A 22,954-nucleotide genomic window follows, 5' to 3' on the forward strand; every position below is an offset into this window, starting at 1 on the left:
TACGATTGTTCCAGGGATGGATTTAAGCAAGCTTTCCATGTTCCTTTGAAAGATAGTGGCCGCTGATCGAATGCCAAACGGACACCTGTTGTAGACAAACAGCCCCTTGTGCGTGCTGATGGTGGTCAGTAGCTTGGATTCTTCGGCCAGTTCCTGGGTCATGTCGGCTGAAGTGAGGTCCAACTTGGTGAACAGCTTGCCGCCTGCCAGCATGGCAAAAACATCCTCTGCTCTCGGAAGCGGGTTGGTCTTGTCATGACACTCAGTTGATAGTGGCCTTGTAGTCGCCACAGATCCTGACCGAACTATCTGATTTTAAGACAGGAACGATGGGGCTTGCCCAGTCGCTGAATTCAATGGGCGAAATTATGCCCTCTCTTAGCAACCTGTCCAACTCACTCTCAATTTTCTCCCGCATCACATACGGCACAGCTCTGGCTTTGTGGTGCACTGGTCTGGCGTCCAGGGTGATGCGTAGCACTACTTTTGTACCTTTGAAAGTCCCGACACCAGGTTGAAATAGTGACTCAAATTTCAGTAGGACCTGTGAGCATGAACTTCGCCCCACAGATGAAATGGCGTGCACATCCCCCCATTTCCAGTTCATCTCGGCTAGCCAGCTCCTCCCCAAAAGCGCTGGACCATTTCCCAGGACAATCCAGAGTGGCAACTGGTTCTCTGATCCATTATGTGTGACCACCAACATTGCACTGCCTAGCACTGGGATGATCTCTTTGGTGTACGTCCATAATTGCGTGTCAATGCGTTCTAGTTTGGGTCTGCTCGCTCTGAGTGGCCATAGTTTCTCGAATTGTTGGACACTCATAAGTGACTGGATGCCGTTTAATAGGACTTTCATCATCATAGGTGGCGTTTTGGTATATGAACTGTGGATGTTTGCCACATGAACCCGCTGAACTTCAGCGTCCATTGCTTTGTTCCAAGCATCAACCTGCCTTACAGACTCCTCTTCTGGATCATCTACCTCGTAAATTAGCCTCGCTGCAGGCTTCCTGCACATTCTGGCTAAATGTATACTGAAGTTACAATTTCTACAGATAAATTGTTGAAACCTACAGGTTTTTGCAGCATGTCTGCCCCCGCACCTCCAGCATGAGCTGAGATTGTTGTGAACAAAAGGGCTGTTACCAGGCATTCCTCTTTGATTGTCTCTTTGATTACTCTTGAGCACTCTGTTAGTGGGTGTCAATGGCCCCATCCTGGGACGCATTGTCCACCGTGATGGCGTAAATGTCCATTCAACCTGCCATTGTCTCTGTTGAGGACCCACTCTAGAGTCTGTTGCTGCCTGGGTGATGTCGAATTGCCCTTGCCTGCCTGTGGGGTTCTGAGTCGCGCTTACAATGTTAACTCCATGATCCATCGCCACGTTGGAAGCAGAGTTGTGCGCGTATATTCCTCCTCCACCGCCATGTAGGTCTGAGCCATCAACGCCGCCGCTTCCAAGGTCAAGTCCTTGGTCTCAATTAGCTTTCTTAAAATCCCAGCATGACCAATGCCCTCAATAAAGAAATCCCTTAACATCTCCCCCCTGCAGGCGTCTGTGAACTTACAGAGGCTGGCCAAGCGCCGATGGTCCGCAACGAAGTCCAGTATGCTCTGTCCTTCCCGACGTCGGTGTATATAGAATCGGTGTCGGGCCATGTGTATACTGCTCACCGGTTTGAGGTGCTCACTGATCAGTTTGCTGAGCTCTTCAAAGGTTTTGTCCGCCAGCTTCTCGGGTGCGAGCAGGTCTTTCATCAGCGCATACGTCTTAGGTCCACAGCTGGTCAGTAGATGCGCCCTTCGCTTGTCAGCTGCTGCCGCTCCCAGCCTTCGTGACAAAGCTCTGCTGGAGCCTCTCAATGAAATCGTCCCAATCCTCACTAACACAGTACCGTTCCTCAATGCTACTGGTGGCCATTCTCGTGAGTCGTCGATTCCCGTTTATCGTCGCCAAATGTAATGTCCTTACACACTGCTATAAATTCACATGTGGCACATTCTGCAGACAAGGTCACTCTGTGACCCGAACCTTTATTCACAAGACCAAAGAAGTGATGACCCTCCATGGGACCTCCCTTTATATACCTAGATGACCAGGTGAGGAGTGTCTCCCACAAGTTCACCCCCTGTGGTCAAGGTGTGCATTTCTTAAGTGTATACAGTATGCAGTGTTGTTACGTGAAAGTTAAAGTTACATGAAGATTAAATACATGACAAGATGCAGAGCTGAACTTTGTTTCATTGGAGAAAAGATTAAAAGGGGGAGGGGAGAACATGAATCCTGTCCTTAAAATTCTGAGAAGCGGTAATTATGTGCTATTTATTTGGATTGAACTCTGGACACTGTGAGACTAGAGCTTGGAAGTTTTTTTTGCCAGCTCCCCCTCTCTCTCTCTCTCTCCCCTCCCCCCCACCCAGCCTCTCCATTGATTTGCTTGCAGCCTCTCCGTTGAATCCTGATGCCGGCCAGTTCACTCGCTCCTGCCCCTAGCCCAGGCCGAGTGGCCTCCCGGTGTGTTGTCCCGCCCCCTAGCCCAGACCGAGTGGCCTACCACACCGGCCCGCTGCCTTCCCGGGCCCAGTGCAGAAAGGTGAATTGCAGTTTGAAGATGAAGGTAGGACTTTAATTTTTTATTTCTTATACAATTGTTAGTAGTTTTTGTTTGCAAACATTGCTAAGGGCAAGGCTTGGTTGGTTTAGGTCCAGGTCCAGCCCCTAGCCCAGGCCAAATGGCCTCCGATGTACCTACCTGCGCCGATTTCTTTATCTCTCCGCAAGGGTTTTCTGAAGTTGGTCTAAGTAGAAATGGAGTAACTAATAGCTGGCCTGGGCAGAACTGGCATAAATGGCTGGTAATGCCTACTTTTGCGAAAAAAAAACTACCCTAAAAAAAACGGAACTAAGTGAGTTACGCTGGTGCAAATTGATTGAGGAAACTGGGGATTTTTAAGTTATGCCAGAAAAAGTAGCCTATTCCAAAAAAATATGGAGCAACTCCTGGACAAAATTGAGCCCCTTGAGTGAGACTTGAACCCACAACCTTCTAACTAAGAGGCAACGGTGCTACCACTGAGCCACCGCTGACACATAAGCTAGGTGCTGTTAATTTTATCAATTATCAGTATTTCGAGCTGACTTTCCCTGTAGCTACAGAATAGCAGACTGAGTATTTCAGGTCAAAGTTGGAGTTCTTTACAGGGTGTACTTTATAAAGACACAGGATTTTTATTCCCTTATATTGTAAAAACAAAAGTTGTTCTATTGTAGTAAACCGAAGCAATCCAAGGACCCAGTGGTCAATTAGACACGCAGACTAGATGTTCAATGCAGAGATGAAAAAACCAACAGCAAGGATTATCTTTCAGCGCAGAGATACTCACTCGCCCCTTCCTCTCCCGCCGCCTACCATCTGAACTATTTCCTTGTTTTTCACCCTTCCAGGCTGGAAGTTGTTCTTGTTTGACCTTAACTACTTTTAAAGATTTCTTTCAGCTATACAGCCCTGCCTTGGTCAGTCTGACATTTCAAACAATTTCTTAAAAACTGTACCCCTATAGCGGATACAGAGCTCTCAAAAGCCTATGGCTCACATATCGTCCCTGTCTCATTCTGTTAAAATATATTTGTTTTGTCTTGTAACATTGCTCTGAAGCACCTTGGGACGCTAAAGGCGCTATATAAATAAATGTTGTTGTTGTTGTTATTACAGATTCCTCCCCACCAGCAAAGAGCCAGAGCAATTTATGTTGAGAGGTCGACATTCGGGTGAGGGCATCTGCACTCCCATGTGCTGACCGGTTCTATGCTCAACTGGAAAAGCAGTGTTATTATTATATAATATAGCAGAGTGACTATTTGCACATGTTTTTTCTGTGCCTGCGTCCTCTGGATTCTGCCCCCGATGCCTCTCGCACATGCACAGACTCCTCGGACCCAGAAGTGGGGCCCCGATGAGTCCGCATGCAGTGCGCTGCTGAAACATCGCTCCCAGCCTCTGCATTATTGCGGCCTTCTGTGGGAGAGAAAACAGCGGAGGTAGTGGGAGAGAGAGAGGCGGCGGGCTGGCGGGGGGAGAGAGAGAGACACTGGGTGGGGGGAGGGAGAGAGAGAGAGAGAGAGAGGAGTGGGGGGGAAGAGAGGGAGAGACAAGGGGGGGGGTGAGAGAGAAAGATGGGGAAGAGAGAGAGAGAGAGAGAGACGGGAGGGAGGGGGGGGGGGGAAAGAAGAGAGAGAGACCTGGGGAGGGGGGGGGGCGGAGAGATACACGGGGGGGGGGGGGGGGGAAAAGAGAGAAAGACACGGCGGAAAGAGAGACGGGGGTAGGGGGAGAAGAGAGAGAGAGCGGGGTGGGGAGAGAGAGAGAGAGAGACGAGGGGAGGGAGATGGGGTAAGAGAGAGAGAGAGAGAGACACGGGGGGGGGTAAGAGAGAGAGAGAGAGACGGGGTAAGAGAGGGACACGGAGGGGAGGGGGGAAGTGAGAGAGAGACACGGGGGGGGGGGTGTAAGAGAGAGAGAGAGAGAGAGAGAGACGGGATAAGAGAGGGACACGGGGGGGGGGCGGGGAGAGAGACATGGAGGGGGGAGGGAGAGAAAGAGATGGGGTGGGAGAGATGAGATGGGGAAGTGGGAAGGGGCATCAGAGGGGAGAGACCGTGTTCTTCCAACCCCCTTTACACCCACACCCGGTTTCTCGGAAAGTTCGTGGCATGTGTTGCAAGGGACATCATTGGAGTGGATTTAATCCAAAAGTCACGACACTGTCACTATTCACTTCATACCCAATAAACCTGTTAACAATGCCCCGTCTATGGCTCTGTGGGAGGGGGGTGGGTGGTGGGGAGTAAGATCAGGAACCTGGGTTGGGGGGCATGAAGTTGGGCTGGGGAGAGGATGGTTTGGAACTTGGGCTGGGGGAGACATGAACTTCGGCTGGGGGGTAAGGAACTTGGGCTGGGGGAGGCATGAACTTGAGCTTGGGGGGGTAAGGAACTTGGGCTGGGGGGGCGGGGGATGAAGTTCGGCTGGGAGTGTCAGGAACTTCGGCTGGGGGAGACATGCACATGGGTTGGGGTCAGGGATTTGGGAGGTTTTTGTTGGGTTTGTGGAGCTCTATCCTCTCTGACTGCTTGCAGGGGAGTTTTGAAGTCAGAATGGCTCGAATGACACTTTGCAAAGTCACTCAGAACTTGGGCTGGGCAGTTACAATTATACACTCCAGAGAAACTTCTGGGTTTGGCTTATCCTCTAAGTGCAAATGACTGGGTTCATAATATAGGGCAATGTTACTGTGTACATCCTTTGTGACTGTGACAAAGGTAAACTATTCCTCCTCGTCCTTCTTGACTTATCTGCAGCCTTTGACACGGTTGACCACTCTAGCTTTCTCCAGCGCCTCTCCATCGTCATCCAACTGGGTGAGACTTCACTCGCACGGTTCCATTCTTATCTATCGAATCGTAGCCAGTGAATCACCTGCAATGGCTTCTCTTCCCACCCCCGCATCGTTGCCTCTGGTGTCGCCCCAAGGATCTATCCTTGGCTACTTCCTATTTCTCATCTGCATGTTGGCCCTTGGCGACATCATCCGGAAACACAGCGTCAGTTTCCACATGCACGCTGATAACACCCAGCTCTACCTCACTACCACTTCCCTCGACCCCTCCACGGTCTCTAAATTGTCAGATTGCTTGTCCGACATCCAGTTCTGGCTGAGCAGAAATTTTCTCCAATTGAATATCGGGAAGACTGAAGCCATTGTTTTCGGTCCCTGCCGCAAACTCCGTTCCCTAGTGACTGACTCCATCCCTCTCCCCAACTTCTGTCTGAGGCTGAACCAGATTGTTCACAATCTTGGTGTCATATTTAACCCTGAAATGAGCTTTTGACCACATACATATTCGCAGCATAACTAAGACTGCCTATTTACACCTCCGTAACATTGCCCGTCTCTGCTGAAGCCCTCATCCATGCCTTTGTTACCTCTAGACTTCAATATTCCAACGCACTCCTGGCTGGCCTCCCACAATCTACCCTAGGTAAGTCCCACTCACCCATCACCCTTTGCTGACCTACATTGGCGATCGGTTAAGCAACGCCTCGATTTCAAAATTCGCATCTTTATATTCAAATCCCGCCATGGCCTCGCCCCTCCCTATCTCTGTAATCTCCTCCACCCCACAACCCCCCCCCCCCCCCCCCCGAGATATCTGTGCTCCTCTAATTCTGCCCTCTTGAGCATCCCTGATTATAATCGCTCAACCATTGGTGGAAGGGCCTTCTGTTGCCGAGGCCCCAAGCTCTGGAACTCCCTGCCTAAACCTCTCCACCTTTTTACCTCTATTTCCTCCTTCAAGACGCTTCTTAAAACATACCTCTTTGACCAAGATTTTCCTGCGCTAATTTCTACTTATGCGGCGCGGAGTCAAATTGTTATCTCATAATACTCCTGTGAAGCGTCTTGGGACGTTTCACTATGTTAAAGGCGCTATTTAAATACAAGTTGTTGTATATAATATACAGAGCAGTGTTACGTAGGATTACATAGGATATACAATACAGAAACAGGCCATTTGGCCCAACCAGTCCATGCCAGCATTATGCTCCATTCGAGTATACTCCAGTCTTTTCTCATCTAAATCTATCAGCATAACCCTCTATTCCCTTCTCCCTCATAATACATCTATACTATTGTGTTCCTTACACAGATGAGGCTGCACACAGGGAGGTTAAAGTAACAGTGACCTCAGTCTTTAATAAGACACTCCAGAGTGAGGAACAGGCCTTAAGTGCCGGCTTTTTTATGCTGGGATCCCTTGGGACTTCAGGGGATGAGCTCCCTGGTGGCGGAACATGGGAGTGCATGCTTTACAGATACACAACATCACTCCCCCGCCAAAGTCAAAGTGAAAACTACAAGGTGAGGTGGTCGGGAGCCTTTCTTTCCCTGGTGGACCGCCTCGGTACAAATGTCTGTTCTGGTGTGTTGGCTGTGCCCTCGCTGGGCTGGCGTGTTGTTGGCCCTGCAGGGCTGTTGGGTGTGATGAGTTTGATTTCCTGGTCCGGCGTGGAGTCGTTGATCCTTTTGGTGTGTGTTGTGGGCTCGAAAAAGGTGGTGTCTAAAGGTGGGTTGTTCAGGGCAGTCTGTGAACTGCAGCCTCGTTTGGTCCAGGTGCTTTCTGCAAATTTGTCCATTGTCTAGTTTGACTACAGCTATCACCGTGCCCGCGATCCACTTGGGACCATGTGCATAATTTAGCACATACACAGGGTCATTCAGATCAATTTCCCGTGACACACTAGCGCGACCATCGTTTACATTTTGTTGCTGCCGCCTGCTCTCTATCTGATCATGCAGGTTGGGGTGAACCAGCGAGAGTCTGGTTTTAAGTGTCCTTTTCATGAGTAGCTCAGCGGGAGGCTCCCCTGTGAGTGAGTGGGGTCTCATGCGGTAGCTGAACAGTACTCGGGACAGGCGGGTTTGGAGTGAGCCCTCTGTGACTCGTTTAAGGCTCTGTTTGATGGTTTGTACTGCCCGCTCTGCCTGCCCATTGGAGGCTGGTTTAAACGGAGCCGAGGGACATGTTTACGAGAACTAGGGGGAGCCAATTTAAAACCGAGTTGAGAAGGAATTTCTTCTCCCAGAGGGTTGTGAATCTGTGGAATTCTCTGCCCAAGGAAGCAGTTGAGGCTAGCTCATTGAATGTATTCAAGTCACAGATAGATAGATTTTTAACCAATAAGGGAATTAAGGGTTACGGAGAGCGGGCGGGTAAGTGGAGCTGAGTCCATGGCCAGATCAGCCATGATCTTGTTGAATGGCGGAGCAGGCTCGAGGGGCTAGATGGCCTACTCCTGTTCCTAATTCTTATGTTCTTATGTTCTTAATCCCATTGCGGGTCATGAATTCTATAAATTTGGCACTGGTGAAACATGGCCCGTTGTCACTGACCAGTATGTCAGGCAGGCCGTGGGTGGCAAACATGGCCCTCAGGCTTTCAATGGTGGGGGTGGCGGTGCTTCCCGACATTATTTCACATTCAATCCATTTTGAAAAAGCATCCACCACCACCAGGAACATTTTACGGAGAAACGGGCCCGCATAGTTGACATGGATCCTCGACCATGGTCTGGAGGGCCAAGACCACAAACTTAGTGGTGCTTCTCTGGGCGCGATGCTCAACTGAGCACATATGCTGCATTGCCGTACACAGGACTCTAAGTCAGAGTCGATACCGGGCCACCACATGTGGGATCTGGCTATCGCTTTCATCATTACTATACCCGGGTGTGTGCTGTGGAGATCTGAGATGAATGTTTCCCTGCCCTTTTTTGGGAGCACTACGCAGTTACCCCACAATAGGCAGTCTGCCTGAATGGACAGCTTGTCCTTTCGACGCTGGAATGGCTTGATTGGCTCTTGCATTTCAACAAGGATGCTGGCCCAGCTCCCATGCAGCACACAGTTTTTTACTAGGGACAGCAGAGGATCTTGGCTGGTCCAAGTCCTAATCTGGCGGGCCGTGACAGGTGATTTATCATTTTCAAACGCTTCCATGACCATCAACAAGTCTGCAGGCTGAGCCACCATCAACAAGTTTGCGGGCTGCGCCACCATCAACAAGTTTGCAGGCTGCGCCATTTTCACCACCATGGTGGGCAATGGTAGCTGACTGAGAGCATCTGCACAGTTCTCGGTGCCTGGCCTGTGACAGATGGTATAGTTATACGCTGATAGCGCGAGTGCCCACCTTTGTATGCGGGCTGAGGAATTAATATTTAATCCCTTTGTTTTCCGCGAACAGGGATGTGAGGGGCTTGTGATCGGTTTCCAGCTCAAATTTGAGGCCAAACAGGTACTGATGCATTTTCTTTACCCCGAACACACACGCTAATGCCTCTTTCTCAATCATGTTGTGAGCCCTCTCGGCCTTAGACAAGCTCCTGGAAGCATAGGCGACAGGTTGCAACTTCTCCGCAACGTTAGCTTGTTGTAATACACACCCGACTCCATAAGACGACGCGTCACATGCTAGCACAAGTCTTTTACATGAATTATACAATATAAGCAGCTTGTTGGAGCATAAAATGTTTCTGGCTTTCTCAAAAGCAATTACTTGTTTTTTTCCCCATACCCAGTTCTCACCTTTGCACAATAACACATGTAGGGGCTCTAAAAGGGTGCTTAACCCCAGTAGGAAGTTACCAAAATCGTTGAGGAGTCCCAGGAATGACTGCAGCTCCGTGACGTTCTGTGGCCTGGGCACGTTCCTGATAGCATCTGTCTTGGTGTCTGTGGGCCGAAGGCCGTCCGCCGCGATCTTTCTCCCTAAAAACTCCACTTCTGTTGCCATGAAGACGCATTTCGACCTCTTCAGCCGCAGCCCTACGCGATCCAGTCGCTGGCGACCTCCTCCAGGTTTTGTAGGTGCTCGGCGGTGTCCCGACTCGTGACCAATATGTCGTCCTGAAAGACTACCGTGTGTGCTACCGACTTGAGTAGGCTCTCCATGTTTCTCTGGAAGATCACTGCAGCCGACCAGATTCCAAACAGTCTGTAGATGAACAGTCCCTTGTGCGTGTTGATGCAGGTGAGGCCCTTCGAAGACTCCTCCAGCTCCTGCGTCATGTAGGCCGAAGTCAGGTCGAGCTTAGTGAATATCTTGCCTCCTGCCAGCATCACAAAAGGTCGTCTGCCTTAGGTAGTGGGTATTGGTCCTGTAGCGAGAAACGATTAATAGTTACTTTATAATCGCCGCAAATCCTGACCGTGCCATCACTTTTGAGTATTGGAACAATCGGGCTGGCCCACTCGCTGAATTCCACTGAGGAGATGATGCCCTCGCGTTGCAGCATGTCCAGCTCGATTTCCGCTCTCTCCCTCATCATGTGAGGTACCGCTTGTGCCTTGTAGTGAATGGGCCGTGCCTCTGGGACCAAGTGGATCCGCACCTTCGCCCCAGAAAAGTTTCCAATGCCTGGCTCAAAAAGGGAAGGAAATTTGTTCAGAACCTGGGGACATGAGGCCTCATCGACATGTGATAGCGCTCAGATGTCATCCCAGTTCCAGCGGATTTTGCCCAGTCAGCTTCTTCCAAGCAGTGTGGGGCCATCGCCCGGGACAATCCAGAGTGGCAGTTCATGCACCGTGCCCTCGTAGGTGACCTTGACCATGGCGCTGCCCAGGACAGTGATAAGCTCTTTGGTGTACATTCTCAGTTTTGTGTGGATGGGGCTCAGGGCTGGTCTGAATGCCTTGTTGCACCACAGTCTCTCAAACATCTTTTTACTCATGATGGATTGGCTAGCGCCAGTGTCCAGTTCCATGGCTACGGGTAAGCCATTCAATTTTACATTTAGCATTATAGGTGGACATTTCATTGAAAATGTGTGCACCCCGTGTACTTCAGCATCTGCCTCCTCTCTCTGAGGCTCGAAATTGCTTTGATCCACCATGGACCGATCTTCCTCTGCCACGTGGTGGTTAGCAGGTTTTACAGAGTTTGCAGCTCATTTGCAAGCTCGTTGGAGATGCCCCATTGTTCCACAGCTCTTGCAAACATACCCTTTGAAGCAGCATGAATAGGCTGAATGGAAGCCTCCACAATGCCAACAAGATGTGAATTGCCTTGCATTCATCCTTTGTTGGGAACTCTAAGTCATCTGGGTCACCTGAGGCCTGCTGGCAGTTGCAGACTCGTGGGTTCTGCCCTGTACATTTCTGCTCACAAACACAGTTCCAGTTAATTTATGAACATTGCTAGCACGTGTGCTGAGCAATTTGTTTGGTGTTATCACTGGTGGACATAAACCCCTGTGCTATCGCAATGGCCTTACTGAGGGTCGATGTCTCTACAGTCAAATGTTTTCGTAGGATGGTCTCGTGGCCAATAACCAGTATAAAAAAAGTCTCTGAGCATTTGCTCCAGGTAGCCATCAAACTCACATTGTCCTGCAAGTTGCCTTAGCTCGGCGACGTAGCTTGCCACTTCCTGACCTTCAGATCGCTGGTACGTGTAGAACCAATACCTCGCCATCAGCACGCTCTCCATCGGGTTAAGATGCTCCCGAACCAGTGTACACAGCTCCTCATACGACTTATCTGTGGGTTTCACTGGAGCCAGAAGATTCTTCATGAGGCTGTAGGTCGGTGCCCCACAGACCGTGAGGAAGACCACTCTCCTTTTTGCAGCGCTTCCTTCTCCGTCCAGCTCGTTGGCTACAAAGTACTGGTCTAGCCGTTCGACATAGGCTTCCCAGTCCTCACCCTCCGAGAACTTCTTCAGGATGCCCACAGTTTGCCGCATCTTTGCGTTGGATTCGTATTCTCGTCGCCAGTCATTGTGTTCCTTACACAGATGAGGCTGCACACAGGGAGGTTAAAGTAACAGTGACCTCAGTCTTTAATAAGACACTCCAGAGTGAGGAACAGGCCTTAAGGGCCGGCTTATATATGCTGGGATCCCTTGGGACTTCAGGGGATGAGCTCCCTGGTGGCGGAACATGGGAGTGCATGCTTTACAGATACACAACATATACTATTCACTTCAACCACTCCCTGTGATAGCGAGTTCCACATTCTCACCACTCTTTGGGTAAAGCAGTTTCTTCTGAATTTCCTATTGGATTTCTTAATGACTATCTTATATTGATGGCCTCTAGTTATGCTCTTCCCCACAAGTGGAAAGACTCTCTCTATTTTCAGTCTATCAAAACCTTTCATAATTTTAAAGACCTCTATTAGGTCATCCCTCAGCCTTCATTTTTAAGGAGAAATGAGATCCAGCCATTTCATCCTTTCCTGATAGGTATACCCTTACATTTCTGGTATCATCCTTGTAAATCTTCTCTGCACCCTCTCTAGTGACTCGATATCCTTGTTATAATATGGTGACCAGAACTGTATGCAGTACTCCAACTGTACACAGTCACCCCTTCCCCTCCATTCCAGAACCATGATAGGGTTCCACTTGTCCTCACCTTTCACCCCACCAGCCTCCACATTCAACGGATCATCCTCCACCATTTCCGCCACCTCCAGCATGATCCCACCACCAATCACATCTTCCCCTCCCCTCTCAGCATTCCAAAGGGACTGCTCCCTCCGTGATACCCTGGTGCACTCCTCAATTACCCCCAGCACCTCCTTCCCTTCCTACGGCACCTTCCCGTGCAAGCGCAGGAGATGCAACACCTGCCCTTTTACCTCCTCCCTTCCCACTGTCCAGGGCCCCAAACACTCCTTCCAGGTGAAACAGCGATTTACTTGCACTTCTTTCAATTTAGTATACTGTATTCGCTGCTCACGATGTGGTCTCCTCTACATTGGGGGGACCAAACACAGATTGGGTGACCGCTTTGCAGAACACCTTCATTCAGTCCGTAAGCGTGACCCAGAGCTTCGGTCGCCTGTCACATTAATTCTCCGCTCCATTTCCACTCTGACCTCTCCGTCCTCTGCCTCTTGCACTGCACCAATGAAGCTCAATGCAAGCTCGAGAAACAGTACCTCACCTTTCATTTACCACATTACAGCCTTCTGGACTCAACATCGAGTTCAACAATTTCAGACTAACTTCTGCCCCTATTTTTTTCTCCTTTCCTCCTTTTTCTTTTTACAAATCCCCCTTTTTTTCTCTTTCCCATGGCAGCTGGTGATGATTCAGCCATTCACAACCCATCTAGATCCATTTGTTTCTTAATTTGTGCCATTACCAGCTCATTTTTGCCCATCATCCTTTTTGTCTCTCTAATCTCTCCTACCTTCCATCCTATCACAGACCTTCCCTCCCCCTATCACTGCCCCTGTACTTCCTTAAGAATCTGTTTCATCTCACACTTTTCCAGTTCTGACGAAGGGTCGCAGACCTGAAACGTTAACTCTGTTTCTCTCCACAGATGCTGCCTGACCTGCTGAGATTTGCAGCATTTTCTGTTCTTCTTTCATAAACAGGCCATTCGGCCCAACCAGTCCATGCTGGCATTTATGCGCCACTTCAGTTTCCTCATCTAACTAAATCAGCATAACCCGATATTCCCTTCTCCCTCATGCTTGTCTAGCTTCCCCTTAAATACATCTATACTATTCGCTTCAACTACTCCCTTTGGTAGTGAGTTCCACATTCTCACCACACTCTTTAAAAAAAAAAGAATTGAATTTATATAGCGCCTTTCATAACCTCAAAGCGCTTTACAGCCAATGAAGTACTTTTGGGGTGTAGTCAATGTTTAAGTTTCTTCTGAATTCCCTATTGGATTTCTTGGTGACTATCTTATATTGATGACCTCTAGTTTTGCTCTTCCCCACAAGTGGAAACATTCTCTCTATGTCTACTGTGTCAAAACCTTTTATAATTTTAAAGACCTCTATTAGGTCCCCCCTCAACCTTCCCTTTTCAAGAGAGAAGAGACTGTTCATCCTTTCCTGATAGGTATCAGTTCTGGTATCATCCTTGTAAATCTTTTTTGCACCTCTCCAGTGCCTCTATATCCTTTTTATAATGTGGAGACCAGAACTGTACACAGCACTCCAAGTGTGGTCCAACCAAGGTTTGATACAAGTTTAGCATAACCTCTCTACTTTACAATTCTATTCCTCTAAAAATAAACCCTAGTGCTTAATTTTGTTTTGTTTTGTTATGGCCTTATTGACTTGCATCGCAACTTTTAGTGATTTGAACTCCCAGATCCTTTTGCTCCTCTATCTCATTTAGATTCTTATTTTCCAAATAATATGTGACCTCCTTATTTTTTTTCCCAAAATGTAATACCTCACACGTATTCATTTGGAATCATATGCCCATTCTGCAAGTGTATTAATGTCTTATAATTTTTTTACAGTCCTCCTCAGTGTTGATTATCCTCCCCAATTTGATGTCATCCACAAATTTAGAAATTGCGTATATTATATATAAATAACAGTGAACATAATGCATGTTAAAAATAGTGGCCTAAAAATTGGGGAGTTTATCGCCACCCGTTACCGCCAGATTCGGCTGCCAAATTCGGATGGCTGACAGCGCTGCCGATATCAGCGATCGTTAAAATCATGCCGATTGTGATATCAGTGAGTGTACAATGCTCACTTAATGCCTGATCTGATAGTTTGGAGTTCGCTGTTCAACTTACGGGCATGCCTCAATGGGCGACGGGCTGAGCAAGCGGCAAGAAGCAGGAAGGAGGCCCAAGCAGTGGTATTTAAAGGGATCATCAGCACCAACTTGCACCCGATGTGTTCAGTTTGATTGGCTCTGTGCAACCTTTTGCAAATTCAGCAGCTTTATAAACTTCTTTCAAGGTTCTAAGGTAACAGGGAATGTGGTTGCAAGAGGAGAATGTTGTGTATGTATAATATATGTACAGTTACATTAGACCACTGAATGTATCTTCACACTGTACACACCATACCTATACCACCAGAGGGTGCTACTGGTGGAGACCTAAGGGTCACCTGCTCACTGCAGGTAACCAAGTATAAAAGGGAGCTCACCTCAGTGTATCCTCATTCAGGAGCTGCAATAAATGGACTACGGTCACAACAGTTAAAGTACAATACCTTACCTCGTGGAGTCATTACTAGAGTGCTTACAGACATAACAATTGGCGATGAGATTACGAATTTCCACGCGCAAAATGGCTAATCTTAGCAACTTTCAACAATTCGCTGATGGGAAAGATTGGGATGCCTTTGTGGAAAGGCTCAAACACTTTTTCATTGCAAATGACCTGGCAGGAGACGATCTGACCTCGTTGGCTGATAAGCGCAGAGCTATCCTGCTCAGCAGTTGTGGGCCCACCGTCTATGGCCATGTCAGGGACCTGCTAGCCCCAGCGAAGACGACAACCAAAACGTACGCAGAGCTCGTAACAATGATACAAGAACAGCTCAAACCTAAAGAGAGCATCCTCACAGCCAGACACTGGTTCTATACACACCGGCGGCCCGAAGGCCAAGAAATCGCAAAATATGCTGCAGACCTGAGACGATTAGCTGCACCATGTGATTTTGGCGACCACCTCACCGAAGCACTGAGGGACATCTTTGTTATTGGAATTGGCCACGAGGGCCTCCTCCACAAACTGCTCTCTGCGGACACTACGGTTACCCTGCAGACGGCAATTAACGTCAGCCAGACATTCATGGTCTCGGCCTGTGATTCCAAGAGGATGATGACTTACCCCCAGGACTCTAACCCAGCAAGTACCGTGAACCGACTGGTCAACCAGCCAGCCCCATACTGGCGCTGTGGAGGAAATCACAGGGCCCACCAGTGCCAATACCGAGACTATACTTGCAAAGGCTGTAACACTAAAGGCCATCTCCAGCGAATGTGTAGAAGAAAGTTTACTCACCGAGTCGCTGAAGAGTTGGCTGATCACCCGGGCTCCAGCGCTGATGAAGACGAAGGGAGAGTCTATGGGGCAGCTCAGCCCCAGGAAGAGGTTTACGGAGTGTTTACCTGCTCCACCGAGAGTTCCCCGTTGAAAATGGAAGTCGAAATCAATGGTGTTCCATTCTCATTGGAGATCGACACAGGGGTGAGCCAATCGCTGATGAATCAGGAGGCCTTCGAGAAACTCTGGGACAATCCCGCCGAACGATCTAAAATGCTCCCGATCCGGGTGAAGCTGCTCACCTACACAAACGACACCATCCCAGTCATTGGCAGCGTGGATGTCCAGGTGTCCTACGGCGGCGCGATGCACAAGCTACCTTTGTAGATCGTTGCTGGTGGTAGTCCAACGCTGCTGGGAAGAAGATGGATGAAACAAATCCAAATCTGTTGGAGCTGGGAAAGCCTCCAGGCCCCGGCGATCGACGTCCTACGCGGCCCCAAATTAGGATCCATCACAGCACCTGAAGATCTTACCGTCCGACTTGACTGTGTGGCGACGACACAGACCGCACAATCCAACGGCAAGATGATCCAACCCAAACGACCAGACCTCACCTTCTGGGCTCCAGTGGCAGGACTCCAAAGGAAGAAGATAGGTGCAAAAGGTAAATTCCCGGCTTCCGTGGCAGAACCTGGGGAGAAAAGGATCACCGCAGCCTACCTCGTGGAGAGAGAGAAGATGGCGCCCGCACCACAAGGTGAAACATCTGAAATCAAGATGGCCACGACCAGACCATGAGGGGCAGCATTGAGGGAACAACATGTGATGCCGAGCAGCGAACCGGATTAGGGTAAAGATTGCAAGGCCCTCTTAAAGGAGACCGGCAACCCACCACAATTAAAGGGATAGTTCCACTCTTTGTACAGCGATGCCGGTGATGCTAAAAAAGATGTAATTAACAAATACAAGTATCTAAATGTACCTTTGTACAGCGATGCTGGAAAGATACATAGAAAAGATGTAATTGACACATGCAAGTATCTAAATGTAACCTTTGAACAGCGATGCCGATTGTACACAGGGAAGAGATGTAATTGACAAATGCAAAGATGTAATTGACAAATGCGAATTTGTAAAGACAACTAACAATGTCGAGTTGGCTGATTGCGGTCAGAACCAATGTATCATGAATGTAAATGATGAAATGATGTGTGATGCCGGGTTCTACATGTACACCAGCAAAACCAAGGACAACCTCCCGTGGGAAGCACCCAGGTCCAGCGGGCTACCCGATCATGTAGCCTGCGCCTCTGGGACCAATGTGATGCCCCAGGGAGTGTGGCCACACACACACAGAGGGAGCATACCCATTGCAGGCCCAGTGATCAGCGGACGGCACAGGCAACACCACTGGCACCCTGCCGCCAATCGGCCCTACCTCTCTGACCACCAGGGCCAGCACCGGGAGCAAGAGGCCAGCACCCTCCAGCCCTCCCGACGGGACCTGGGAAGACCAGGCTCCCACCACCGCTGAAGGGCAGCAGGGAGACCCTGCAGCCCTCAAAAGGAGGACAGGAACGCCACACATTCCTGTGGCTCTGCCCACCACTAGGCAACGGCAAAGGCCCTGAGACTCAGCCAGGTGAGCGATCCAAGCCCACCCAGCTGGCAGGGGGTGCAGCACCACCATCAGACAACCTGGACACAGTCCGGTTACTCTGGAACTAGCATCCTCACCCATCTGCACCTACACCCCAGAGGCAAGATTGTAATACCACGTATGTACCTAATCTGTAATATGTACTTCTTCTACTACTGCTGAACCCAAACAGTGATTATAACTAATCCTATTTTTTATTCTCTGTACATGTATGCCAATGCAGATGTCAAGCCACACACATGGTCTATGTATGGGGGGGGGGGGGGGGGAATGCATGTATGCAGCCATGGACACACATGGATCACACCCAGAACCCACACAACCCTCACTTCAACCTCCAACCATCCACTGCTGACCATTTCAAATGGCGTGGCAATAAGGACTTGGAGGTCTACAGGGAGAGAGCCATTCCCAAGCACAGACAAAGTGCAAGGGCTTTGGGCACTCAAGTCGAGGGCCAGAGTACACAGTGCAAAGGCCAGTGGCACAAGACTTAGGGGGGAGTGATGTTGTGTATGTATAATGTATGTACAGTTAATTAGACCACAATGTATCTGTCATGAATCTTACATTATTATATATAACTGTATCCTAACATGCTATACATGACTGAAATAAGATATGATCTGTAACCACCAGCATACCTTACCACCAGGAGTGCACTTGCAAGAGACAGGTATATAAGGACAGGTCTCAGGCAAGTGCAGCATTCCAGAGCTGTGAAATAAAAGTGCAGGTCCAGAGTGATCTTGACTTCACTACATGCCTCATGTGAATCTGTACTGAGGGGACAGGACTTTACAGTGGTGACGAGTTACAGGATTACAGAATCCACAGAATGGCGAACAACGGATCAGATGAAAAGTACAATGCGGGAGACAATTGGGAGGACTTTATAGAAAGGCTCCAGCAAAGCTTTGTAACCAAAGACTGGTTAGGCGACGTTAAGGCAGACAAGAGAAGAGCCCATCTCTTGACCAGCTGTGGCTCGAAAACATACGCTTTAATGAAGGATCTGTTGGCACCCGAGAAACCAGCAAGCAAGTCGTTTGAAGAATTGAGCACACTGGTAAGAGACCACCTGAAGCCAGCGAGCAGCCTACACATGGCCAGACACAGGTTCTACAACTACAGACGTTGTGTGGGCCAGAGCATACCCGACTTCGTGGCAGAACTTTGGAGGTTGGCTAGTTTATGTGAGTTCTCTGATGAACTGAGGAGAGAAATGCTGAGAGACTTTTTCATTGAAAGAATAGGCCACGCAGGCATATTCCGAAAGCACATAGAGACCAAGAACCTGACCTTAGAGGAAACAGCACAGTTGCTGGTTGCACAGACATTCTTGGTATGCGAAGAAGAAACGAGGTTGATTTACAATGCCAGGTACGACAACTAACGAAATATCGGAACAAGAAGTTCACAGCACTAAACAAGCTGCTACCCCCACACACAGACAAAACCGGGAGAACAGGCTCTCGACAGCAGGCAGAAGCCATCAAGGGCCACAGGAACGGCCGTTCACACCTCATCAACCCACAATGCGAGCAATCAACTACAAACTGAGAGAAGCTCAAGAGAGATCAGCCAGACGCAGCTCATTCTTTGGGAACACTTTGAACAATGGAACAGGTCTGTGCTGGAGGTGTGGGGGTGGGCACTCGTCAAGGGGATGTCGATTTCAGCAGGCTGTTTGCAGAAATTGTGAATATACAGGGCATTTGGCCTGCATGTGCAAAAAAACGGTAGCTCGGCTGGTATACGAATCGGATGGGTCGGAAAGCGGACCAGAAGATGGCGGGGACAGTACCCGGGACACCGATGTACAGCGGGTCAACACGATCAATGGCCGCTGCTCCTACAACAGGATGCCTCCTATAATGATGAGGGTCCGACTCAACGGGATATCTGTCAACATGGAGCTGGATACGGGAGTGAGTCAATCTCTCATGGGCGCTCAACAATTTGAACAACTGTGGCCGCATAAAAGAGACAGACCAAAACTCACAAGGGTCGACACCAAACTAAAGACCTATACCAAAGAAATCGTACCAGTCCTCGGCAGCGCCATGCTCTCTGTCACACACAAAAGGACAGTGAACCAACTTCCCCTGTGGATTGTCCCCGGAGACCCTCCAGCACTGCTGGGGAGAAACTGGCCGGCAAAACTAAACTGGAAATGGGATGATGTCCATGCCATGTCATTAGAGGAACAGACCTCCTGCTCAACAGTTATAAAGCGATTTGAACATCTCATTCAGTCAGGTGTGGGCACTTTCAAAGGGGCCAAAGTCAAAATCTAAATTGCACAGGATGCTAGACCGATCCATCACAAGGCCAGAGCTGTACCCTATGTGATGAGGGAAAAGATTGAACACGAACTAGACAGGCTTCTGCGGGAAGGCATTATATCACCTGTGGAATTTAGCGACTGGGCAAGTCCTATCGTCCCAGTCATGAAGCCAGATGGATCCATACCAATCTGTGGGGACTACAAATCTACCATAAACAGAGTCTCCCTACAGGCCAGTACCTGCTGCCCAAAGCGGAGGACTTATTTGCCACATTGGCTGGAGGTAAACTTTTCTCAAAAGTAGACCTCACATCTGCGTATATGATGCAAGAATTGACCGAGGAATCCAAGCTACTCACCACCATCAACACCCATTGAGGCCTTTTCATTTACAATCGATGCCCATTCGGCATCAGGTCGGCAGCTGCCATATTCCAGCGCAACATGGAGAGTCTGCTCAAGTCCATCCCGGGGACGGTTGTATTTCAAGACGACATACTTATCACGGGCAGGGACACCGACTCCCATCTCCGTAATTTGGAGGAAGTACTAAAGCGGTTGGATCGGGTAGGCCTACGAGTCAAGAAATTCAAGTGCCTGTTTCTCGCACCCGAGGTTGAATTTTTGAGCAGAAGGATTGTCGCTGATGGAATCCGCCCAACAGAGTCCAAAACAGAAGCAATTCGCCTGGCACCCAGGCCCCGGAATGTCTCAGAACTGCGCGCCTTTCTCGGGCTACTCAATTACTTTGGGAACTTTATGCAGAACTTAAGCACACTGCTGGAGCCGCTCCACGTACTACTCAGAAAGGGGTGCGATTGGTTTTGGGGGGGATGCCCAGGAACGTGCCTTCAATAAGGCACGCAATCTTCTGTGTTCCAACAGTGTTTTGGCTTTCTTTGATCCAGGTAAAAAGCTAGTTCTTACATGTGATGCGTCAGCGTATGGGGTCGGGTGCGTTTTACAACATGTCAATGGTGCGGGTAAATTACAACCCATAGCTTATGCCTCCAGGTCACTTTCACGGGCGGAGCGCGGGTACGGAATGGTGGAGAAGGAGGCGCTGGATACCTGTCCCAGACTCGCTTGTCACGCATATTGCTTAGTTACAGGCCAAGACCCCACACGCTTATCGGGGTCTCCCCCTGCTGAACTATTGATGAAGAGAGATCTCAAGACCTGGCTCTCTCTTGTCCACCCTGACTTGAATACAGATGTCAAAGTCAGCAGTGGTATCATGATCGCGATGCTGTGTCACGTGACATTTCTGTTAACGATCCTGTGTATGTACTAAATTATGGTCAAGGTCCCAAGTGGATGGCCGGTACTGTTACGGCCAATGAGGGTAACAGAACGTTTATCGTCAAGCTCAAGAATGGGCAGACATGCAGGAAGCATGTTGATCAGATAAAACTGTGGCACACAGATGAACCGGAACCGTCTGAGGAAGACACAATCAGTGACCAACCAACCTACCCTCAGTCATCAGAGGACTCCGCTGTCATCAATGAATCTGGACTTTCAATCCCTGACATGGTCATTGCCACTCCCATCAGATCGGCTACCCAGCCCCCAGTCATAACAGACTCAGAACGCTCGCCCAAGGCTGGAGTTGAACTGAGATGATCAACTCGGGAGCAGAAAGCCCCGGACCATCTCAATTTGTAAAAGGACTGTTACTAATATCTTAAAGGGGGATATTGTCATGTATGTATGCTTGGGGTTACTAGCCACCAGGTGTCGCGACTGTCGGAGGTCATTGGGCTATACGCACATGTGTGCAGCCCAGGTATAAAAGGCAAGTCATCATGTAATGTAATCGCTTTGGGTCCTAATAAAGCAGAGCCAGGTTTGTACCTGTGTTAGTTTACAGTATTCAGTTTATCGAGTTATTACATACGTAACAACTAGGTTGATTTTGCAGAAGAGGGCATTGACTTATGAGGAAAGGTTGAGTAGGTTGGGCCTCTACTCATTGGAATTCAGAAGAATGAGAGGTCATCTTATCAAAACGTATAAGATTATGAGGGGGCTTGACAAGGTGGATGCAGAGAGGATGTTTCCACTGATGGGAGAGACTAGAACTAGAGGGCATGATCTTAGAATAAGGGCCGCCCATTTAAAACTGAAATGAGGAGAAATTTTTTCTGAGGGTTGTAAATCTGTGGAATTCGCTGCCTCAGAGAGCTGTGGAAGTTGGGACATTGAATAAATTTAAGACAGAAATAGACAGTTTCTTAAATGATAAGGGGTTAAGGTGCTATGGGGAGCGGGCAGGGTAGTGGAGCTGAGTCCATGATCAGATCAGCCATGATCTAAATTGAGTAGCAGAGCAGGCTCAAGGGACCGTATGGCCTACTCCTGTTTCTATTTCTTATGTTCTTATATTCTTATGAATGACCATACCATTGTTGTCCTCACCGGTTGCCACAGCTTCTGTTACCTGCTGCGCAATTATGTCCAGCACACTCTCCTCCAACTGGCTGAAGTCGTGGATGTTGAGCACGAATTTTGCTTGCTGTCTAGACCACTTTGAGGTGGGACAGCTTAACATCATTGGGCCTTAACACTGCCTGTTTCATGTCCATATCCAATTTCTAGGTCATTGTATATTACATGTTTTAATAAGTGTACATTATACACATTAGAAATAATGGGCCATAATTTGCTGTAGCAGGACATCTAACATGTCTGCCATTTGTTAGACTTGCCCTTGCCATTTATATTTTAAATACTTCGCGTGGCAATTGCTGAAAGTGCAAGCTGATAATGTCACAGCGAGGGAAACAGAACATCTGGGACCTGAGAGAACAGGGCAACAACTGTCTCCCTAACCAATCAGAATGAACAATTGTAAAATTAACTGAGAAGGAAGTGTAAATTGGAGTGGGTGAGTTCAATGCTAAATCAGGGACAGAAAGATTGGATTCAGAGAGAGAAAAGAGGCAGAAAGGAAAAGTAAAAAATAAAATTTTAAATTACATTTTTAAAATCTCCAACAGCAATTAAAACCTGAAGGAATGAAACTACACACTCGTTAATTTTCAGTGAGGTTTACTGTGAATAATTAACAATTATCACGTCTATTTAGACTGTAACGGACAAGTCTTAACTTTCTGTGGCAGGTTTAGTTTGCATCTACCGCGCAAATACAGCAACTTCACGCGAGTCAATGGTGAGGCAGACAGCGAGATGCCATTTTCATTAAGCTAACGATGGAGTGGCGCAACTCAGACAGCAACTTTTGGATATTTCGGTATAACCGCTGAGGGTTTTGTACCATTTGGGCATAAATAACAGCGAGTGCCATTGAGTTCATCGTTATTTTCACAGCAAAATCTGAGCAACTAGTGTATGGCATGTTAGAAACAGTGTATACCACATGTTATAAATAAGTGTACATTATACAGGTTAGAAATAGTGTATACCACATGTTATAAATAAGTGTACATTATACAGGTTAGATATAGTGTATACCACGTTATAAATAAGTGTACATTATACAGGTTAGAAATAGTGTATATTACATGTTATAAGTATACATTATGCAGGTTAGAAATAGTGTATACCACCTATTATAACTAAGTGTATATTATATGTACAATAAGCGCTTCAGAAATTCAGTGTAGAGCACATAAATAACTATCACATTATAAGTGG

General features: G+C 48.3%; 1 protein-coding gene across 2 annotated transcripts in view; it reads left to right on the top strand.

Annotated features, from left to right (window-relative positions):
• The window catches only part of tcn2 (transcobalamin II), a 156,152-nt gene that overhangs the window by 84,752 nt on the left and 48,446 nt on the right, over nt 1-22,954 (top strand). The window lies entirely within an intron of this gene.

Source organism: Pristiophorus japonicus, chromosome 8, assembly GCF_044704955.1.
Source record: "Pristiophorus japonicus isolate sPriJap1 chromosome 8, sPriJap1.hap1, whole genome shotgun sequence".
Classification (NCBI taxonomy): Eukaryota; Metazoa; Chordata; class Chondrichthyes; family Pristiophoridae; genus Pristiophorus; species Pristiophorus japonicus.